The sequence below is a fragment of the Cynocephalus volans genome, chromosome 5, assembly GCF_027409185.1.
Source record: "Cynocephalus volans isolate mCynVol1 chromosome 5, mCynVol1.pri, whole genome shotgun sequence".
NCBI classification, from domain to species: domain Eukaryota; kingdom Metazoa; phylum Chordata; class Mammalia; order Dermoptera; family Cynocephalidae; genus Cynocephalus; species Cynocephalus volans.
In genome coordinates, this window is record NC_084464.1 from 43268268 (window position 1) to 43291136 (window position 22869).

General features: G+C 42.9%; 1 non-coding gene and 1 pseudogene across 1 annotated transcript; one reads left to right on the top strand and one right to left on the bottom strand.

The window, feature by feature from the left end:
* The first annotated feature begins 246 nt into the window (after positions 1-246).
* On the top strand, positions 247-14467 carry LOC134378994 (small ribosomal subunit protein uS10-like; annotated as a pseudogene).
* On the bottom strand, positions 11604-11677 carry TRNAI-AAU (transfer RNA isoleucine (anticodon AAU)). The gene has a single exon. It is a non-coding gene; the product is annotated as a tRNA-Ile (tRNA).
* Positions 14468-22869: the final 8402 nt, after the last annotated feature.

The following is a 22869-nucleotide window of genomic DNA, read 5'->3' on the forward strand; positions in this document are numbered from 1 at the left end:
CACCCAAGAGCTCATCATAGTATGTGTTGGGAGGAGGCGGCCCAGGTCAAAGGCTACAAGGAAAGAGGAACCTTAACCTATTTTCCCTCTTTCATACTCACTAGGTTGCTCTTCTCTAAATCTCTTCTCTCACAAAGAGAGGGATACCAGGTGATGCTTAAGGTCGCTTCCAGCTCTCATATTCTGAGCATAGCTGGTGTCCTGCCCTTCCACTTCTTCCAGAGGAAGGCACCTGCAGCTCCTGCAATGACCACTGCAGATGCCAGAAGCCCACAGAAGATCCAGACTGGGGTGTGCTTAGCACAGGGAGGTTCTGAAAGGTGAGGGAGCATGTCGGCCAGTGACAGACCAGCTGGACTCCTTGCCTTTTTCTGGCCACGCTGGCTGTTCCTTTGGGGTCTCGCAGAGATCCAGCACTGGCCTGGTGCTCCATCAGACAGGAGAGCTTCTGCTCACCTCAAAAGGGATCTTGGTGAACTGCTGGCTCTGAGCAGTGTCATTCCCTGGGGGGAAGGTGGCTTGAGGTCCCAGGGACTCAGGAGTCAGAAGTAGCCCATCCCACAACTAGATTAGCCGGACACTGAAGGACAGAAGCCAAAAGCTCAGCAAGTTTGAATGGGCTCTCTTCCAGGGGCTTTGTAGAGTCATACACACCAAGGGGGCTAGGGGGTCAGGAATTGGTGGCAAAGGAGACCTCAAGACCTCCTAGACCAGGAGAAACTCGCTGCTTCTGGTTTTGCCAAACTGCAGAGCATCCTCCACAGCAGGGCCAGGGCTGCCACCCAGGCACCTGTCCACTGCATTCCATAATGACTGTGGGAGACGCCCCACCATGAGTGCCCTTGGTGCTCAGCCCTGGGTCAGAACTTGAACACCAAGTGGAGAAAGGGAAGACCGAGCATGTGTGAGAGAGGAAAGCACAATGGCTGGGTGGCCAGGGATGGAACTGTGCTCATACAGGACACAGGTAATGAGATGGAGTTTCTGAGGCTGGCTGAGGGGTCTGTTCTCCCATCCCTCCTGACAATGCCCTCAGCTCTGCCACCGTCGTCACAGTGATCAGTCTGCACCTATCACACCTACTGTAGGCTGTGGCCCCACCCCAGCCTCCAGGTATTTCCAGAGAGGGCAGATGCAGCTCTGGGTCAGGAAGGATTATCGTTCCTCTCCCTTCTCCCTCTCTGCAGCTCTCCTCGTTTCTGGCTTGCTTTTGCTGGAGTGAAAGGCTCAAGTGTGCTGAAAAGGAAGTCCTGGCCGTCACAGTTGTATTGCCAGTGTCCCCGGGTACTCTGGCTCCCCAGCAACTCATAGACCACCATGGTCTGAAGGGCATGTGACTCTAAAATGCCAAGGCCCCAGAACTCCAATTGCAAGAGAGCAAAACAGTGGCCTCCACCTCCACTCCCACTACCTCCCCAAATGCCTGGAATTCCCTTCTCCACTGATAAACCCTCACTCATTCTCCAGGACGTATCTTCTCCATCATGCACAACCTGAGCAAAGTTGTGCTGCAGTCCTCCCTTCCTCCCCTGCAGCAAACAGCTCCCTCTTGTGTTCCCGGCATGCATTGCACATGCCACAGCTGCCGCTCCCACCACAAAGAGCCCTCCAGAAGCCCTCATCACGTTTACATCCCAGATTTAAATGCCACTTATATGCCCATGGCAAATATAACTGAACCTCTCTAAGCCTCACTTTCTTCATCTGGGAATTGGAGATCATAATAGTCCTTACCCCACAAGGAAAGATTAAATGAGATAATGCATGCCAGTGTTGATGTAAAACCTGCCAATAAGAATTCAAGAACTAGTAGCTGCCATTGTAAGGTAATAGCTATTGTTGGTAATAGCACAATAAACAGCTCTTACTAAGCCCTCAAATGTTTGCTAGATGGAAAAGAAAAAAGACATAGTTTAGAAACATACTTTGCTCAGGACCCTGATCAGGTCTCCAAATGGATGTGCCAGAAAAAGTCCAGTTATTTCCCAGTTCCTGGCTGTGAAAAAGTTGGATAAGACTTTTTTCACCTGAAGGGAAGACTTGGGAGTATAGAGACAATGGCCAATAGCTTAGACGCCTATTCTTTGACTGGGGTAAAGGGTGGGGGTCTCATGTCTTCCCCTTTCCAATATCTAATATCCAGTCCTTTTGGCACCACTGGGTACATAACAGGGTTTGAGTCAGGGATGAAATCCCTCAGACAGAGGGTGGAGATATCAGGATCTCAGTTGAAGGGGTGTGGTATCCAGAGTGCCCAGCCCAGGGCCTGGCACAGAGCTTAATAAATCTTTTTTTTTTTTTTTTTTTTTTCGTGACCGGCACTCAGCCAGTGAGTGCACCGGTCATTCCTATATAGGATCCGAACCCGCGGCGGGAGCGTTGCCGCGCTCCCAGCGCAGCACTCTACCGAGTGCGCCACGGGCTTGGCCCGAGCTTAATAAATCTTAATTGAATAATAATGAATGCAACTCCACATCTTTAGGCCTCTGCTGAGTTCCTCCTCTCCTTCCCTGCCTCCTCCTGGTGCAACCCCAATCACCTTGGCTCTGGTTGTTCTGTGCCATGATGCTCCTTAGGATGATGACAAGGTGCTGGGCTCTGGCCTTCAGTCTGAGAACCAGCTTCTCCCAAGCCCTTGGGTCCCTGGCCTGGGACAGGATGCCGAGGGCTCTGCCCACCTGCTGTCCTTGCAGCACCATAAGAAAGGCTGGTCATCCAAATAGACTGAGTCATCATAAGGGGCTTGCCCAGTGCTGGGCTGGGAAAGAGCAGTGAAGTCATAGCAGAGAATGGACTGCTGAGGGAAAAATAAATGATGGTAGAGAGTTCTCTCTCTCTCTAACAGGAGTCTTGCCTGGGAGACGACCACAGGGAAGGGGATCAGAACCCTTGACCTTGGTGTTATAACACTGCTCTCTAACCAACTAAGCTAGCTGGCCAGCCTGTACAACTATTTCTGAGGGCATCAAAGGAGCAGGAAGGGGAATAGGGAGTGAACGACGGGAAGGGAAACTCTTGTTTCCCTGGAGAAACTCATCCAGACCATTGTTTTATTTTGGGGGGCAGCTGGACAGTACAGGGATGTGGATCCTTGACCTTGGTGTTAGATAACACTGTGCTCTAACCATCTGAGCTAACCAGACAGCTCTCTCATTGTTTTAAATAGTAAGAACTCCCAAATCTCTAAATCCCTGTACTTCATATCAGTATATCCAACCAGCTCTTGGCCATTTTGACCTCAAGCCAGAACCAGGCGAGGTGTGGGAAATTACCTAGATGCCATGATAGTCTCCTGGTACAGTATTATGAGGCTATCCCAGAGGTTGTGGAAGAAAAAGGCTCACAGACCAAATGAGGATGCTCAAATAACCCAGTTTATTAAATAAAGGTACAACACACAGTGAGGAGGGAAGCACTGGGGTAGGTTAACACACATAAGAAAGCGTGCAGGTTGGGTGGAAAGATCACCCAGCCTGAATTCTGGGTTATGCAACGTGCATCTGTCCTTCCAGAGACCCCATGAATACTGTGTTCCTCCTACATCTCATATACTTAGGGTGTGGCAACTACTTAGTGCCTCCTAGGTCTTTCCATCCCTTTCTATGACTTCACACAAATACAAGGGTACTTCAAAAAGTTCATGAAAAGATTCATATTATCCTTTTTTTTTTTTTTTGTCTTCAGCAAGAACAAATCTTTTAATTCTATTTTTCCACAAACTTTTTGAAGTACTATGTTTTTCTTACTTATCTGGCAGATTGCTTACTTGGTTATCTACGTGTAACACTTCTTTTGAGTTCCATCTATCCCATTTATTTTGTCTTCTATAGCAGAACTTGATACGTCCAAACTGGAAAGTGCTTTACATGGGTGGTTACCCTAGAATGCTGCCTCCTGCAACACCCTCCAGTTTCAAACAATGACCAAGTCCTGCTCATTTTACTTCCTGTTTCTCAAATCTGGACATTCTTCTACTCCCACCAAACCGACCCACAGCATGGCTTTCTTGGAGTATAGCCAGAGTCTTTCTAAATGGTCTCTCTCCATCCAGTCTTAACTATTTAAAATCTGTCCTCCCTTATACGCCAACAAATTTGAAAATCTGGAGGAAATGGATAAATTTCTGGACACACACAAGCTCCCAAAACTGAACCGTGAAGACGTAGAAAATTTGAACAGACCAATAACAATAAAGGAGATTGAAGCTGTTATCAGAAGGCTCCCAACAAAGAAAAGCCCAGGACCAGATGGATTCACAGCAGAATTTTACCAAACATTCAAACAGGAATTGACGCTGATTCTTTACAAACTATTCCAAAAGATTGAAACGGACACAAATCTCCCAAACTCATTCTATGAAGCAAACATCATCCTGATACCAAAACCAGGTAAAGATATAACCAAAAAAGAAAACTACAGGCCGATATCCTTGATGAATATAGATGCAAAAATCCTCACTAAAATACTAGCAAACAGAATACAGCAACACATACGAAAAATTATTCATCACGATCAAGTGGGATTCATCCCAGGGATGCAAGGTTGGTTCAACATATGCAAATCAATAAATGTGATACACCATATTAATAAACTCAAACACAAGGACCATATGATCATCTCTATAGATGCTGAAAAAGCATTTGATAAAGTTCAGCACTCATTCATGACAAAGACCCTCTATAAGTTAGGTATAGAGGGAAAGTATCTCAACATAATTAAAGCCATATATGACAAACCCACTGCCAATATCATCCTGAATGGGGAAAAGCTGAAAGCTTTTCCTTTAAGAACAGGAACTAGACAAGGATGCCCACTCTCACCACTCCTATTCAACATAGTGTTGGAAGTACTAGCCAGAGCAATCAGAGAAGAGAAGGAAATAAAGGGCATCCAGATTGGAAAAGATGAAGTCAAACTGTCCCTGTTTGCAGATGACATGATCCTATATATCGAAGAGCCTAAAACCTCTACAAAAAAACTGTTGGAATTGATAAATGATTTCAGCACAGTAGCAGGATACAAAATCAACACACAAAAATCAGTAGCATTTCTTTTCTCCAATAGTGAACATGCAGAAGGAGAAATCAAGAAAGCCTGCCCATTTACAATAGCCACCAAAAAAATAAAATACTTAGGAATTGAGTTAACCAAGGAGGTGAAAAATCTCTATAATGAGAACTACAAACCACTGCTGAGAGAAATTAGAGAGGATACAAGAAGATGGAAAGATATTCCATGCTCTTGGATTGGAAGAATCAACATAGTGAAAATGTCCATACTACCCAAAGTGATATACAAATTCAATGCAATCCCCATCAAAATTCCAAAGACATTTTTCTCAGAAATGGAAAAAACTATTCAGACATTTATATGGAACAATAAAAGACCACGCATAGCCAAAGCAATGCTGAGCAAAAAAAATAAAGCTGGAGGCATAACACTACCTGACTTTAAGCTATACTACAAAGCTATAATAACCAAAACAGTATGGTACTGGCATAAAAACAGACACACTGATCAATGGAATAGAATAGAGAATCCAGAAATCAACTCACACACTTACTGCCATCTGATCTTTGACAAAGGCACCAAGCCTATTCACTGGGGAAGGGACTGCCTCTTCAGCAAATGGTGCTGGGAGAACTGGATTTCCATGTGCAGGAGAATGAAACTAGATCCATACCTCTCACCGTATACTAAAATCAACTCAAAATGGATTAAGAATTTAAATATACACCCCGAAACAATAAAACTTCTTAAAGAAAACATAGGAGAAACACTTCAGGAAATAGGACTGGGCACAGACTTCATGAATACGACACCAAAAGCACGGGCAACCAAAGGAAAAATAAACAAATGGGATTATATCAAACTAAAAAGCTTCTGCACAGCAAAAGAAACAATTAAAAGAGTTAAAAGACAACCAACAGAGTGGGAGAAAATATTTGCAAAATATACATCTGACAAAGGATTAATATCCAGAATATATAAGGAACTCAAACAACTTTACAAGAAGAAAACAAGCAACCCAATTAAAAAATGGGCAAAAGAGCTAAGTAGGCATTTCTCTAAGGAAGATATACAAATGGCCGACAGACATATGAAAAAATGCTCAACATCACTCAGCATCCGGGAAATGCAAATCAAAACCACACTGAGATACCATCTAACCCCAGTTAGGATGGCTAAAATCCAAAAGACTCTGAACGATAAATGCTGGCGAGGTTGCGGAGAAAAAGGAACTCTCATACATTGTTGGTGGGACTGCAAAATGGTGCAGCCTCTATGGAAAATGGTATGGAGGTTCCTCAAACAATTGCAGATAGATCTACCATATGACCCAGCTATCCCAATGTTGGGAATATACCCAGAGGAATGGAAATCATCAAGTTGAAGGTATACCTGTTCCCCAATGTTTATCGCAGCACTCTTTACAATAGCCAAGAGTTGGAACCAGCCCAAATGCCCATCATCAGATGAGTGGATACGGAAAATGTGGTACATCTACACAATGGAATACTACTCAGCTATAAAAACGAATGAAATACTGCCATTTGCAACAACATGGATGGACCTTGAGAGAATTATATTAAGTGAAACAAGTCAGGCACAGAAAGAGAAATACCACATGTTCTCACTTATTGGTGGGAGCTAAAAATTAATATATAAATTCACACACACACACACACACACACACACACACACACACACACACAAAACCGGGGGGGGGGGAAGAAGATATAACAACCACAATTATTTGAAGTTGATACGACAAGCAAACAGAAAGGACATTGTTGGGGGGGAGGGGGCGAGGGAGAAGGGAGGGAGGTCTTGGTGCTGGGGAGCAATAATCAGCTACAATGTATATCGACAAAATAAAATTTAAAAAAAAAAAAAAATCTGTCCTCCTTGATATAATCAGAGGGATCTATCTGGAAACACATATCTGACTGCATACCATTCTGCTGCTCCTTCAAGGATTCCCCTTTTGTCTTCGGGATGATTTCAAGCTCCTTAGTAAGCTAAACAAGGCCCCTCAAAGGCTGACATCTCCACCCTCACTTCCCACCACTCCCTGCCTTCACTAGATCCTCTTGGAACAGGAACATTTGAGCATCTCTGTACTCCTGGTGCTGTTGCATGTCCCAGTGCCTTCCTGAGACTGTCCACTCTTGAGAGATGACCCATCCTTCCCTTCTCTTAAACCCTTACCCTGGCCTCAAACCATCTACCGTCCTGCTGCACTTTATTTCAGAGATAACCCCTGACTCTTACTCAGAGAATGGTGGCTAATCCCTGACACACACACACCCTTACACACTCATCTATCGCTGTACCTCCCACATAAGCCATCCCTTTTTCTGTTCAAAACTAATTCCTCTGGCCTCCCTTGGTCCCTTAGTTATCCCTCTTTATCCAGCAGGGAAGTCCTCTCCTGAATACCAGGTCCAGGGAGGTAGGAGGGTACGGTGTAGTGCCCCCCAAGCTTGCTAGAGCCAAAGAATCACCTGGGCCATTGTTTCTCAGGGCTTTCCTCTTGAGAACCTGACTCAGGAGGGTTGGGGTCAGGCCCAAGAATCTGTATTTTTAATAAACACCTCAAATGATTCTTATGAGATGTACTATTTTGGACAAGCTTTTAGGTCTCTGAACCTCACATTCCTCCCATATAAAATGAGGAGATAATGCCTACCTCGGAGGATTAGAGGTAATACCAAAACAAAACAAGTGACACCTAGTGGGAATTTTTTTTTTTTTAATGTTTTTTGCCACTGACCAGTACAGGGATCTGAACGCTTGACCTTGGTGTTAACACCACACACTCTCACCAACTGGCCCACCTAGGAGAAGTTGAAAAACATATTTTAAACAAAATATTTTACTTGATAGTTTTTTTCTGATGAAAGTAAGGTCAACTATCTTAGAATATTATCACGAAGAAAGCCATAAACCCTTCAACATCCTTTCCCCCAAGATAACCACTGCTGTCAGCTTGGTCAAATTCTTTCAGGTTGTCATTTAACTTTTTTTTTTTTTTACTTAGTAAATATATATCTCATCAAATCTTGCTTTTGTCCCCACCTCAACGTGATAGTGAGGTCAGCAGCCACTTCCTAATTGCCAGAGCTACTGACTCTTTTCAGCCCTTGTCTGATGAGGTCTCTAAGCAGCCTGTGACTCTGGATGTCTCTTCTTCTTGTCACTCTCCTGATTGGAAGGTGACCCCTCTCAGCCTCCTTGTCTGGCTCCAATGCCTGAGCAGTGACTATCCAGTTTTCTGAGTCACTTCCTCGGCCCCACCCTCCACTCATTCTACAATTACTGCCTGGAGAACACACTCACCGCTGGACTTCAGTTTCAATGCTCTCCTCTCGTTTCCCTTGAAGCTCCCTCCATCTCTCCTCCATGCAGCTGCTCAAGTAATCTTTCCCAAACTCAAATTCAATAATTTTATTGCCCTGCTTGAGATCCTTCAATGAGACCCTCCCCACTGCCTCTCAAAACAGTTCATTTCTTGGCCTGGCTCATGGAGGAAACTGGGACTTGCCTGGTATTTGGAATCAAAGATCTGATTGACATCCTTCATTCACCAACTTACCAGTCAGTAGTGTGAAGTTAGGGCAATTACAAACTTCTAAGCCTCCATTTCTCATCTGTAACCCAGGAAAATAAGACCTACCATGGAGGAGTATGGCTAAGATTCAACAGCTTTATGTTAGTAAATACCCAGAAAGCAATGACCGATGAGTGCTCTAACAACTGAGATGCTCTGATTCAGCCGTCCACCCCACCACCAGTTCTGCAGATACACCTGTGGCTCCCAGAACCCCACTTTCTGGCTGCTTCAGTTGCCTGCAGTGTCCTTTCCGCCTCTGGTTTGTCTATTCAGACCCTTTCAGCTCTGAATGTTAGCCACCTCTCTCAAGCTTTTCCACACCTCCAGAGGTAGAATTCACTCTTCCCTTTGGGAAACCTCAAGAACGTACCCATTCTGTTGCAATAGCATCTACAACATTTTCTGCTCAATAGTTCTTTTTCACCAGACTGGACAACCCTTAAGACCAGATCTTATTCATCTTTGCATCCCCCACGCCAAGGAGGAAGTAGCTGATCAGCAAGTGGGTGTTGCAAAAATCAATTTCACATGAAATTCACTTTTTCTTTGTTTACCTCCTGCCATGCAGTAGAACTAACTGTAGGTATGAGTTAAGTTTTAAGGTTCAAATGTGGGGAAGAGGATGCGGATTGGGGCAACCCACTTACGAGAGAAAAGCAGTCTCAGGGAAAACCCTACACCCCACGCCTGACCTTATCTTCTCTCAGACTGGCGACCTCCATCTGCCCCGTCCTCCGCGTCTGGGCTCCAGGAAGGGCTCACAAGGGGCCTCATAAAGGACACAGTTGGGGTAGGATATGAGTCGCAGGAAGGAGAGAGAGTCTACACAATTAAGCAGTCCTCGCGGCCCCCCCCCGCCCCCAACTCATAGCCCTCGTGAAGCCTCCGGCGTGGTAGTGGGGCACCCGGCCTCAGTTTCCCTGGAGGGCAGGCCTCTCGCTGTTGGGCTTTGGGGGTGGGGGCGCGCTCGGCAGGGCTGGAACTTGAAATAGAGCCGCACACACTGGGCCTTCCGCACCCACTGGCCTGGCTTCCGGAACGAGCCGCCCCAGCAAGCACAGCACAGGGCGAGGGAGCGCAGGAAGGCAAGCCGGGGAGCGAGCACCTGGCCCAGGTCCGGTCCCCGGCCTGCGGGTCCGCAGATAGCCAGGCCGAGCTCCCTGCCTGCCCACACTTCTGGACGCGTCCCGGGAGGCTCCCATTGGGCCGTAGCTGCTTGAGAGGCGGGACTTTCCCTTTTCCTTGAGTCCCATTGGACTAAATCTAGTCAGAGACAAGATTCTCTCCTCCTCCGCAGCCAGAGAGGTGCTTTGGTCTTTCCTACTTTGTGAAAGTTCAAAGTGTTCCTCCACGTTCACTGTGGCATTGTGAGTGTTTTAATGTTCAGACGTTTACCCGCCAATTAAATATTATGTTTTTTATTTTTTTCCGCATTACTACGACATTATATATATGTATATATATATATTGTACAATTACTATGTGTATGTGTGTGTGTGTGTGTATGTATATATATATAATTTTTTTTTTTTAAATCCACTTTCATATCTGATTTCTTTTTTTTTCCTTTGGCGGCTGGCCGGTCTGAACTTGGTGTTATAACACCGCTCTCTAACCAACTGAGCTAACCAGCAGCTACAAAATTTTAATCACAAAACTGATCCATGCTTGTTGTTACTGGTGAACAATGCAAAGATATATAAAAGAAAGGTTAGCAAACTGCACTCTCGGCTTACCCCAAGAGGTAACCACAGTAACAAGCTGCTGTGTACCCCTCCCCATGTTTCTCTAATGACCATACAAATGGATATCTACCTATTCGAGGGTTTTATTTTATGCTCTCACAAAGATAGGATTGTACTTTTCATAGTATTCTGTAACTCATAGACATCCTTCCATACATATGCCTTAAGCCACTTTTTAATAAATACATAACAGTCCATAGAATAGATGTATCACAATTAATCCAATCTTTTCACTCTTGATGGACATTTGGGTTGTTTCCAATTCAACACTACAAATAAAGCTATATTAAACGTTATTACATATTCTTTTTTTTTTTTTTTTTTTTTGCTGCTGGTCAGTTTGGGGATCCGAACCCTTGACCTTGTCTATAGGCGATATCTACCACTGCGGATTGCTGGGTCAGGGCATGGTGAATATTTTCATTCATATTGTCAGATTACATTCACAAACAATGGAAGCAGTTTCCAGCCTCCACAGTTTCCCTTCTTACCTTAGGAATGCCCCCTTGGCTGGCTGGTTGGCTCAGTTGGTTAGAGTGCAGCCTTATACCACCAAAGTCACAGGTTTGGATTCCCGAACTGGCCAGCCTCCAAAAGTAGAGCATGTTCCCTTCCCTGTATCTTTATCAGCCCTGGATGTTGGGGCTAACCAATTAAGTGATCTTTTATAGGTCTGCAGGCCATTCAGATATATTATTAAGACTTTTAATGAGGCTGAAGTGCCAGGTTTATCTCAACCAACAGAAGGTAATGAGCATGGGTCAGTGTTGTTTCATTTCACAACAGTTGGCCCTGAGGCTGGCTGCAGCCCTATTGTCCATGGAGACACCAAGGAAACGCAATCAAGGGTTGTGAGAGATTTGGAAGAAGGCTCGACCTAGAAGTGTGTGTGGGCAATGGTGACCAGTAGAACTCAAGTGTACTAGGCCAGTGCCCTTGAGGACTAGTCTTCTTCACGTAGTGTGTCTTTGTTCTGGAATGAGTTTTCCCATCCCTCAGGAGCACGGAAAGGAATTTAGTCAGGACATTATTTACATGAGCCCAGACTTGAATTTCAATAAAGAAAGTTCTGGGGCCTGCTATATCCTATGTATCAGCTCTATGGAGGTCCCTTTCCCTGAATCACCCCTGTTCTCTCCCCACTGACTCAGATGATGCCTAATTTTAACACAAAGAGGGACTGATTATGCTCTAGTGTCTTTGTTCCCATTTAGACAGTAAAATCCTCTTTTTCTTTTGGCTGGCCAGTACAGGGATCGAACCCTGGACCTTGGTGTTATTAGCACCACACTCTTACCAGCTGAGCTAACCGGCCAGCTAGACATTAAAATCCTTGAGAGCAGGGGCTGTATTACTGATGTGCTTATCCCCAGAGGCAAGCACAGTTCTCGGCACATAATAGGCACTCAAGTAATTGTTAAGTTAAACGGGTCTGGTGTGGGAAAAGGTAAATAATGGAAAGGCAGAAACCCTAAAAGATGGAAGGTCTGAGAAGAACAAAGGCAATTTCTTCTCCCCCTCCCCACCATTCTTCCAGCCATTGTGGGGAGAGGGAGAGTAAGGGGTGTGGGGTGGATTAGAGGGGATGATTCTGATTCTTTGAGGAGGGCTTGTGGTGGTGGTAGGGTGGGAAGCTTCTTTACTCTTTTATTGCAGTGTTTGAAAGCACTGTTGTGATGAAGGTTGAAGCAGAGATGGTAATGAACTACTCAGAGACAATGGCAGTTGCAACCGAGGGGCCAGGAGCGACCGTTCACTAAGCTAGTGAAGACCAAGAGTAAAGGTCCAATGGATATTTATTATGAAAGCAGTGAGAAAAGTATGCAAACAGGGATAAAGGAGGGGGAGCCCCAGGGCAGAACCTTCTGAAATCTTATTTGAATGGACTATACTGCTTACTCCCTCGAGTTCAAGGATGCAGCAGTTTCTATCAGCTGGTGTTATCATCCTGAGAAATACTGTGTACAGCACGACCCACATGGGTACTGATGCCATGTGTCTCTTCTGGCTGTGGCCAGAGGTCATGACTGTCCTCTTAGCAGAAAAGACCACAAGATGTTAGCCCTCTGCACACTGTCCCCAGTCTCATGACACATTCAAAATCTTCCTTTTTTAGCAGTCCAGAGGTAGGACAATGGAAACAGGGCAGACTTGGAGGCTGGAAGTTCTGGGTCACTATCTAGCTTTGCTCCTGGGTGATTTTGTAGACCACTTACTTATACTCTTGACTCTCAGTAATAGATTCCTAAAATGGAATGTTCCACCTTAGAGGAACATTGTGAAGATTAAAGCAGATAATAATATAAAGCTCCTGGCAAATAGCATATGCTTACAAAGAACTGAGTGACTTTCCCCCATTAATTTTTCCCTCTGCCTTCCAAACCCTTAGTGCTTCCTCTGGCCCACATTGATCTCTCTTTTCTGAAATCATACAAATCACAAAATGTCAGCTTGAAGATCTTATGTCATTATCCTGTGGTTGTCTGGTGCTTTTACTCTTTTCTCTTAAACAAAATGGGAAGGTGCCAGCTATCAGGGCTCTGAGCTCATTCTGCCTCTTCCTCCAGCCTGGCCTGGGTGCTGGGCAGGTGTTGCGTGCCACTGGTTATGAATCCACTGTGCACGAGCCATTTGTGCAGCTTCCTCACTCTCTCTTTTGGAACTTCTGCCCCATAGATGGCATTTGCTAGATTGAAGGGAAGTGGGGTTGGGGTCCAGGAGTGTCCCCAAGTTTAAAAAGAAATTATTCCTATGTTCATAGGAATAACAAGGAGAAAATTTGGCTTTCAGACTATCGAAATTTGGGGTGGTTCTTACCTTCAAAGAGTGTATGCTGGAAGGGATATAGATAAACGTTTAAAAAGATACACAACAACATAAGGTCATATCTTTAAAAAGATAAAGAAGCCACATAAGGGGCCGGCCCATGGCTCACTCGGGAGAGTGTGGTGCTGATAACACCAAGGCCACAGGTTCGGATCCCTATATAGGGATGGCTGGTCTGCTCACTGGCTGAGCGTGGTGCTGAGAACACCAAGTCAAGGGTTAAGATCCCCTTACTGGTCAACTTTTAAAAAAAAGCCACATAAATTGAGAATTACATTGTATTCTTAGTATTTTTTTATTTTTTATTCTTTTGGCAGCTGGCTGTTATGGGGATCTGAACCCTTGACCTTGGTATTATAACACCATGTTCTCACCAACTGAGTAGCTACCGACCAGCCCTAAACACATCTTTAAATTGTGTGATTTACTTACAGTGAAATGAACAAATCTTTAGCAGATCCATCCATGGATTTGACAAATACACATGGTCATGTCACCTATGCTCCTATCAAGATAAAAAATTTCTTTCAGCCTGGCTGGTTTTCCCAGTTGGTTGGAACAAGGCCTTGTAACACCAAGGTCAAGGGTTTAGGTCCCCATACTGGCCAGCCACCAAAAAAAAAAAAAAAAAAAAAAAGAATTTTTTTCACCCTAAAAAGTTCTCTTTGCTCCCTTCCATCCAGCTCTCCCCACCCCCAGCAGCCATTGAGCTGATAACTCTTATTTTGTTATGTTTTTTGTTTTTTCTTTTTCTTTTTCTATTTTGGTGATGACTATCATTACAGAGTACTTTTGCCTGTTCTAAAACTTCACGTAGCTTTTTTTTGAGGAAGATGCAGTGGCAGGTGCTGTGAGTTTCAGTTCTCCAGCTCCTGTTGCTGGCTCACTGCTGCTCGCTGTCACCAAGGGACAAGTTGGTTGGGAAGACATGCCCAGTCAAGGCTTTGAAAGACACTGGAAAAACATCCATAGAACCAGAGGTGGCAATTCACCGAATTCGGACATAAAATCCCTGGAGAAGGTATGTGCTGACTTGACCAGAGGAACAAAGGAAAAGAACCTCGGAGTGAAAGGACCAGTTCGGATGTCTACCAAGACTCTGAGAGTCACTGCAAGAAAAACGCCTTGTGGTGAAGGTTCTAAGACATGGGATCGTTCCCAGATGAGAACCCACAAGCAACTCATTGACTCGCACAGCCCTTACGAGATTGCTGAACAGACTACTTCCATCAGTACTGAGCTAGGAGTTGAGGTTGAAGTCACCATTGCAGATGCTTAAATCAACTATTTTAATAAGTTGATTATCCGTTGTTAGAACAAAAAATCTGCATATAAATGCACTCATAGAGTATGGCCTCCTTTGCATTTGGCTTTTTTATCTGGCGTAGTATCTGTGATCCATCCACGTTTTTGCATGTATCAGTAGTTTATTGCTGATAGTATTCCATTGTATGATCAATTCAGAAATTTTTGTACATTGGGGGATATTCCTGGTTTTTGGCTATTACAAATAGAGCAACTATAAGTTTTGTTTTTTTTTTTTTGCGCCTGGCCAGTACAGGGATCTGAACCTTTGTGTTGTAACATCGCGTTCTAACCAACAGGGCTGATGGGCGAACTAATTGTTGTTGTTACTTATTTGTCTTTTTACTATGGAGTTACAGGAGTTGTTTATATATTCAGGATACAAATCCTTTGTCAGACAAATGTAAACATTCTAACAAAGAATTTTGCTTTTTTTTTCTTTTTAAATCCTCGTAGAAGGCAAAACCTACTGATTTTTCACACTATTATTCCAAAATAATGGCCCAAATTGTGAGGACTAGCCCGTAGGAGCTTCACATTATTGTCTTTGTGTCAGAAGCCAGGCCAAATTATTTAATTTCTCTGAGGGATCCAGGAACTGTTGGAGAAATTCATTCTTCAGATTGTAAAACCTTTTGCAAAGGATTTCTCTGAAAATTGTGGAAAAAGCTAAATAAACATGAATTTTCTTTCTCTAAGTACTGGACCTAAAGAAGAATGCTCAGAATCCAACCCTACCTCCCAGTCTGGCCCACCCCACCCCACTTAAGGCCCATTTGTCCCTGAAGTCCCCACTCTTTCACCCCCTTTCAAGTTCTGTCTGCTTCATCCTGTCTTCAGCTGACATTCCTCCAGGAAATCTGTTCTTGTTAAGGTCACTGACACGCTTATTATTGTCAGCTCTTCACTTTTCTTTACCTCTCAGCAGCTTTCCTCACACTTAACGACTCTTTTTAAAATGATTTTGCTCAATTCCTGTGGATTTACTTCACAAATTTTATTATCACATAGTTCTAACTGGAAGAAAAGAATAGAGAACAACAAGAAACATTTGTGAAGCCACCACCCAGACTTATCAATTTGTAACATTTTTGTATTAGAGGCTATATGTAGTATACATAGCAAATAATAGAAATTTATGTAGACGATCCTCATTTCACACAGTTCTTTTTTTTTTTTTTTTTTTTTTTGGTGGCTGGCAGTAGGAGGATCTGAACCCATGACCCTGGTGTTACAAGACTGTGCTCTAACCAGCTGAGCTAACTGGCCAGCCCCTAATTTCACACAGTTCTGATATGCATGTTTCAGATAATACTGTACTGAGCAAAGCAAAGTGGGGGGAGTGTTTGCTTTTTGGGGGGCCGCTGGCTAGTACAGGGATTGAACACTGGACCTTGGTGTTATCAGTACTGCTGTGGATTGAATATGCCCCCAAAACTCATTGAAGCTTAATCCTCACTGTAACTGTTATATCCTATTATGGTAAGTGAAAGGTAGGGCTTTTAGGATGTGATTAGATTGTGAGGACTGAATGGATTAATCCATTGATGGTTTAATGGTGGTCACAGGCATGGTTATGACAGGTTTATAAAGGGAGACAATGAGAAGCTGAACTCTCAGTCTCTTGCTTAGTCATTTTCGTCATGTGACACTCTGCATTGCTGTAGAGCCACTGCCAAGAAGGCCCTCACCAGACGCATGCCCTGGACTTTGGACTTCCCAGTCTCTGAAACTGTAAGGAATAAATTATATTTTTTTTTTTTAGAAATTACCCAGTTTCAGGTATTCTAAGCAACAGAAACAGACTAATACAAGCACCATGCTGTAAGGGGAGTTGTCTTGAATTTGGTGCATGCGTTTATATTTTTACTAAGTATTTGCTTTTATCCCTTTGCTTGACATGTTGTTAGACTGTACAAATTGTTACTTGCTGAATGTTTAATTCTGTGGCTTGCTTTTTCAGCTAACATTGCATATGAGAAGAATCTGTGTTTATACAACTAGGTCATTTGTTTTCATTGCTGGATAGCACCCCACGGTATGAATACGCTACAGTTTATCTCTTCCCCTCTTCATTGATCTTTGTTTCTATCATAGACATTGCTGCAGTAAACATTCTGGGACATCTCTCTGTTGTCCCCTGTGTGAGTTCCCCTAGGATATATATGTAGGAGTGGAATTAATGCATCTTTACCACATGACTCTACATGATGCCAATTGTTCTCAGAAGAGGTTGTATTGATTTATACTCCTCCATACCCCCCTCACCCTTTTTTGGTTTGTTTATTTGGTGGCTGGCTGGTTCAGGGATCAAACCCCAGACCTTGGTATTATCAACATGATGCTCTATCCAACTGAGTTAACCACCCAGCCCTTTCCTCGCCTTCCCCCAAAACCACCTTTTCTTGTTTGGGGGATGGCCAGTACAGGGACCTTGCTCCCTTTTTAAAAGCTCCTGTGACATTATCCAATTCCAGTTCTCTTCGTACCACCCAGGTTGCTCTTTCTCAGTCTGCTTTGCTGGCTCCTTTTGCTATAAATGTTGGCATGCTTGAGAGCTTCACCTAGGCTCTTGTTCTGCTTTTACTGACTTCTTAAGTGCTCTAGTTTCATCAGTTCCCAGGATTTTAAATATCATCTATACAAGGATGGTTACCAAATATGTATCTCTACATATTTTTATAATTAAAAAAATAATTGTACCAAAAGCAGGTACTCTCGTATTTTGCAGAAGGGATTGCAAACTGGTAATGTATTTAGAAAGTGCAATAGCGCAACTTTATGTTCAAATTAAAAATTGCATATACCCAGCAGTCCTACCTCTAGGAATGTGTCTGAAAATAATATACTTGCATACCTGCAAAATGACCATACTTGAAATTACATGTTGCAGCATTGTTTGTATAAGCAAAAGAAAGAAAGAAAGAAAGAAAGAAAGAAAGAAAGAAAGAAAGAAAGAAAGAAAGAAAGAAAGAAAGAAAGAAAGAAAGAAAGAAAGAAAGAAAGAAAGAAAGAAAGAAAGAAAATAATAATACAAATGTCTATTATTAGGAGACTGGTTAAAAAGCACTGCATATCTCGGAGCTCCAGGAAGACAGTGGCTTAGAGGTGCCCGGGACGTGCATAAGAAGATTGAGATGGTCCCACTGCCACCACCATTGCAATCGCCAGGGCCACTATGTGGTCCCAGAACCGTTGCCCATTGCAGAGCCACTCCCTGCAGAGCAGCAATCCTGTGGATTGCCTATCTCAGCAACAAGGGACTCCACAGATGCAAGAGAAATGGCCACACCCACTGCTGCCATCACTGCCAGCATGAATCAACCCTGCAGCTGCCCAGGACACAGTGGAGGTGAGCGAGGCAGCCGCAACACCCAGGGCTGCTGATCCAGCTGTGAATTAATCCTGCAGCCACCAAAGCTGCTGAGGGAATGAGTGGGGCAGCTGCAAATCCCAAAGCCACTGTTCTCACACTGAATTGACCCTGCAGCTGCCAGAGCAATTTCAGATGAGAGTGGGGCAGTTAGTTACAGCTGTCACTGACACTGTTGTCACCACGAGGTAACTCTGCTGCCACCTAGGACAACACCATGGATACCACAGACAAGAGTGAGGCAGTTCCAACCACTGGCGTGGCACTGCTACCCCCATGAGGTAACCCTCCTGCTGCTGTGGACATCTCAGAAGAGTCAGAAACTGTTGCAGCTAACAGAACCACTGCCATCCCACAAGGTACCACTGCTTTCCTCATTTCTGCTGCAGACATCACAGATGAGAGGGAGGCAGGTGCAGACTCTGGCACCACTGCTGCCCCCACAAGGTAACCCTGCTGTCACTACAGACACAGCAAACTCCAGGGAGGAAGTTCCAGCTGCCAGTGCTGCTGCCACCCTCACAAGGTAACCCCTCTACTGCTGTGGACACTGTATATGTAAGGGAGGCAATTACAGCCACCAATGCAGCTGCCACCTCCATGAGCTAACCCAGCTGATGCTGCAGTAACTGTAGCTGCACAGGCAGCTGTGGAGGTCACTATAGCCAAGTGGGTGGCTACTGCAACGACAACTGCTGCAGTCACTGCCACCATCAGCACTGCCAGATAGCCACCATTGTTGTGCAAGCAGCCCACCACTGCTGGAGCCACTGCTGCCATGCAGGCAACCTGACAAAGCCACCACCACAACAACCACCAACATGAGGGTGGCCTGCTACCACAGCAGCAGCCATAGCAGCCACTGCAGCTGTGCAGGTGGACAGCCAACCACTCATCTGAATTGACACAAAGAGCACCACTAGCAGAGTCAAGGGAAAGACAGCAATAGAAGAAGCCACTGCTGTTCCAGATGACTAAACATCAATATAAAGGTACTAAAAATATGAAAAAACAAGAAAATATGAGTCCACCAAAGGAATATGACTCTCAAGATCCAGGCCCCATGGAACAGTAAACACTTGAAATGACTGAAAAGGAATTGTATGTAAAAATCTTAGGGAAACCCAATGGGATACAGGAAGACGCAGTTAGATGACACAATGAACTATCCAGGATATGAAGGAGGAAATCTACAGAGAGATTAATACTTTAAAAAAGAATGTAGCAGAACTCATGAACTGAAGGAGTCACTCAATGAAAAAAAAAAAAAAAAAACAACCACAACTGAAAGCTTAAGCAGAAAACTAGAGCAAGCAGAAGAAAGAATTTCTGATCTTGAAGATAATCTTTTTGAAATAAGTCAGGCAGACAAAAAAAAAGAAAAAGAAAAAAGAATTTTAAAAATATGAAGATAATCTAAGAGAGATAGCAGGTAACCTTAAGCATACAAATATCTGAATCATGGGTATTCCTGAAGGGGAGGAGAAAGGAAAAGGCATTAAGAACATATTCAATGAAATAATAGCAGAAAACTTCCCAGGTACAGGGACAGACATGGACTTTCAGATTCAAGAGGCTCAAAGATCCCCGAACAGTTTCAATCCAAAAAGGTCCTCTCTGAGACACATTGCAGTCAAACTGTTCAAAGTCAAAGATAAAGAGAGAATCCTAAAAACAGCAAAAGAAAAGTGTCAAGTCACATATAAGGGAGTCTCCATCAGACTAACAGCAAACATCTCAAAAGAAACTCTACAAGCCAGAAGAGGATGGGATGATATATTCAAAATACTAAAAGAAAAAAACTGCCAGCCAAGAATACTACATCTAGTGAAGCTATCATTCAGAAATGAAGGAGAAATAGTGTATTTACCAGGCAAACAAAAACTATGATAGTTCATCACCACATGACCAGCCCTACAAGAAAATTCTCAAGGGAGTCCTGCATCTTGAATCCAAAAAATTATAATCACTTCCACGAATACACAAGAAAGAACAAAACCCACTGATGGAACAAAAATGCAAATGAGAACCAGAAAGAAACTGTATCTCACCACCTCAAAAACTCAACTTAATTTCCATGTGTTTGTATAGCTTCCAGAGTTTAGCTTGTGTTGATTTCTAGTTGTAATCCATTGTGTTACACCAAAGAAAAATAACAAAAGGGGAAGAAAGAAACATAAGATATTCAAAATATCCAACTAAAAATTGATAAAATGTCAGAAGTAAGACAATACTTTTCAGTAACAACCCTAAATGTAAGTGGATTAAATTCCCCACTTTAAAGACACAGACTGGCTAATTGGATTAAAAAGCTAGACTCTACTACATGCTGTCCGCAAGAGACTGACCTCACCTGTGAAGACACATACAGACTAAGAAGGAAAGGATGGAAAAGGATATACCATGCAAAGGGAAATCAAAAACAAACAGGAGTAGCTATTCTTATATTGGATAAAATAGACTTCAAACCGAAAACTATAAAAAGAGTCAAAGAAGGCCACTATATAAAGATAAAGGGATCTATCGAGCAAGAAGACATAATAGTCATAAATATATACTCACCTAACATTGGAGCACTGAGATATATAGTTTTAGTCTGCTTTGTGTTGCTATAACAGAATTACCTGAGACTGGGTAATTTATAAAGAATAGAGGTTTATTTGGCTTATGATTCTGGGATAGCTGCATCTGGCACAGGCCTCAGGCTATTTCTACTCATGGTGGAAAGCAGCAAGTACAAGCAGATCACATGGCAAGAGGAAGCAAGAGAGAGAGAGAGAGGAGGTGCCAGGGTCCTATAAACAACCAGCTCTGGCAGGAACTAATAGCACGAGAACTCACTCATTTCTCTCCCCACCTAGGGAGAGCACTAATCCATTCATGAGGGATCTGCCCCCACGACTCAGTCAGTTTCCAACACTGCCACATTTGGGGATCAAATTTCCGCATGAGTTTTGGAGGGGACAACACATCCAAACTCCATCATAAAGCAAACACTGTTAGACTTCAGGAAAGAGAAAGACCCCAATTGATAATAGTAGGGGATCTAAATATCCCTCTCTCAACATTGGACAGATCATGTAGGCAACAAATCAATAATGAAACACAGAATTAAACCACACTTTAGACCAATTGGACTTGGCAGATATCTGCAGAATATTTCATTCAACAACTATAGAATATACATACTTCTTACCAGTTCATGGAACATTCTCCAGGATAGAGCACATGCTAGGTCACAAATCAAGCTTCAACATATTTGAAAATTGAAATCATTTGACATATCTTTTCAGACCACAATGGATTACAACTAGAAATCAACACAAGCTAAACTCTGGAAACTATACAAACACATGGAAATTGAACAACATGCTCCTGAACAACATATGGGTCCAAGAAGAAATTAAACAGGAAATCAAAAAATTTCTTGAGACTAATGAAAATAATGAAACATCATATCAAAACATGTGGGATGCTGCAAAAGCAGTTCTAAGAGGGAAGTTAATTGCATTGAATGCTTACATCAAGAGCATAGAAAGATTTCAAATTAACAATGTAACACTACATCTCAAAGAATTAGAAAAACAAGAGCAATCCAATCCCAAATGTAGCAGATGGAAAGAAATGATTAAGATCAGAGCAGAACTCAATAAAATAGAAACCCCCTAAACAATACAAAAGATTAATCAAACAAAAAGTTGGCTTTTCAAGAAGATAATGAAATAGAAAACCATTAGCCAGACTAACTAAAAAAAAAAAAAAAAAAAAAAAGACAGAAGACCCAAAAACAATAATTAGAGATGAAAAAGGAGACATAACAATCAATACCACAGAAATACAAAGAATCATTAGAGACTACTATGAACAACTATAAACCAATAAATTTGAAAAATTGGAGGAAATGGATAAATTTCTGGACACATACAAACTACCAAGACTAAACCAAGAAAAAATAGAAAATCTGAACAGACCAATAACAAGCAAAGAGATTGAAGCAGTAATCAGCAGTCTCCCAACAAAGAAAAGCCCAGGACCAGATGGTTTTACTGCTGAATTATACCAAACATTTAAAGAGGAATTAATACCAATTCTCTTCAAACTATTCCAAAAATTGAAACAGAGGCCATTCTCCTAGACTCATTCTATAAGTTCAGTATCATCCTGATACCAAAGCCAGACAAAGATTCAACAAAAGACAACTACAGGCCAATATCCTTGATGAACATAGATGCAAAAATCCTCAACAAAATATTAGCAAACAGAATATAGCAACACACACAAAAAATTAAACACCATGATCAAGTGGGATTTATCCCAGGGACGCAAGGATGGCTCAATGTATGCAAATCAATAAATGTGATACACCACATCAACAAACTCAAGGACAAAAACCATATGATTATCTCAATAGATGCAGTAAAAAGCATTTGACAAAATTCAACATTGCTTCATGATAAAGACTCTCAGCAAATTAGGTATAGAAGGAAAAGTTGAAAGCTTTCCCCTTGAGAATGGTAATGAGACAAGGATGCCCACTCTCACCACTGCTATTCAAAATAGTACTGGAAATACTAGCCAGAGCAATCAGGCAAGACAAGAAATAAAGGCATACAGACTGGAAAAGATGAAGTCAAATTGTCCCTGTTTGCAGATGTCATGATCCTACATATAGAACAGCCTAAAATCTCTACCATAAAACCAAAACTCTTAGAGTTGATAAACGATTTTAGTAAAGTTGCAGGATACAAAATCAACACATAAAAATCGGTAGCATTTTTACACTCCAACAACAAACTAGCAGGAAAAGAAATCAAGAAAGCAAGCCCATTTACCATGGACACACACACACACACACACACACACACACACACACACACACACACACACACAATACATAGGAATCAACTTAACCAAGGAGGCGAAAGATCTCTACAATGAGAACTATAAGTCACTGTTGAAAGAAATTAGAGAGGACACAAAAAGATGGAAAGACATTCCTTGCT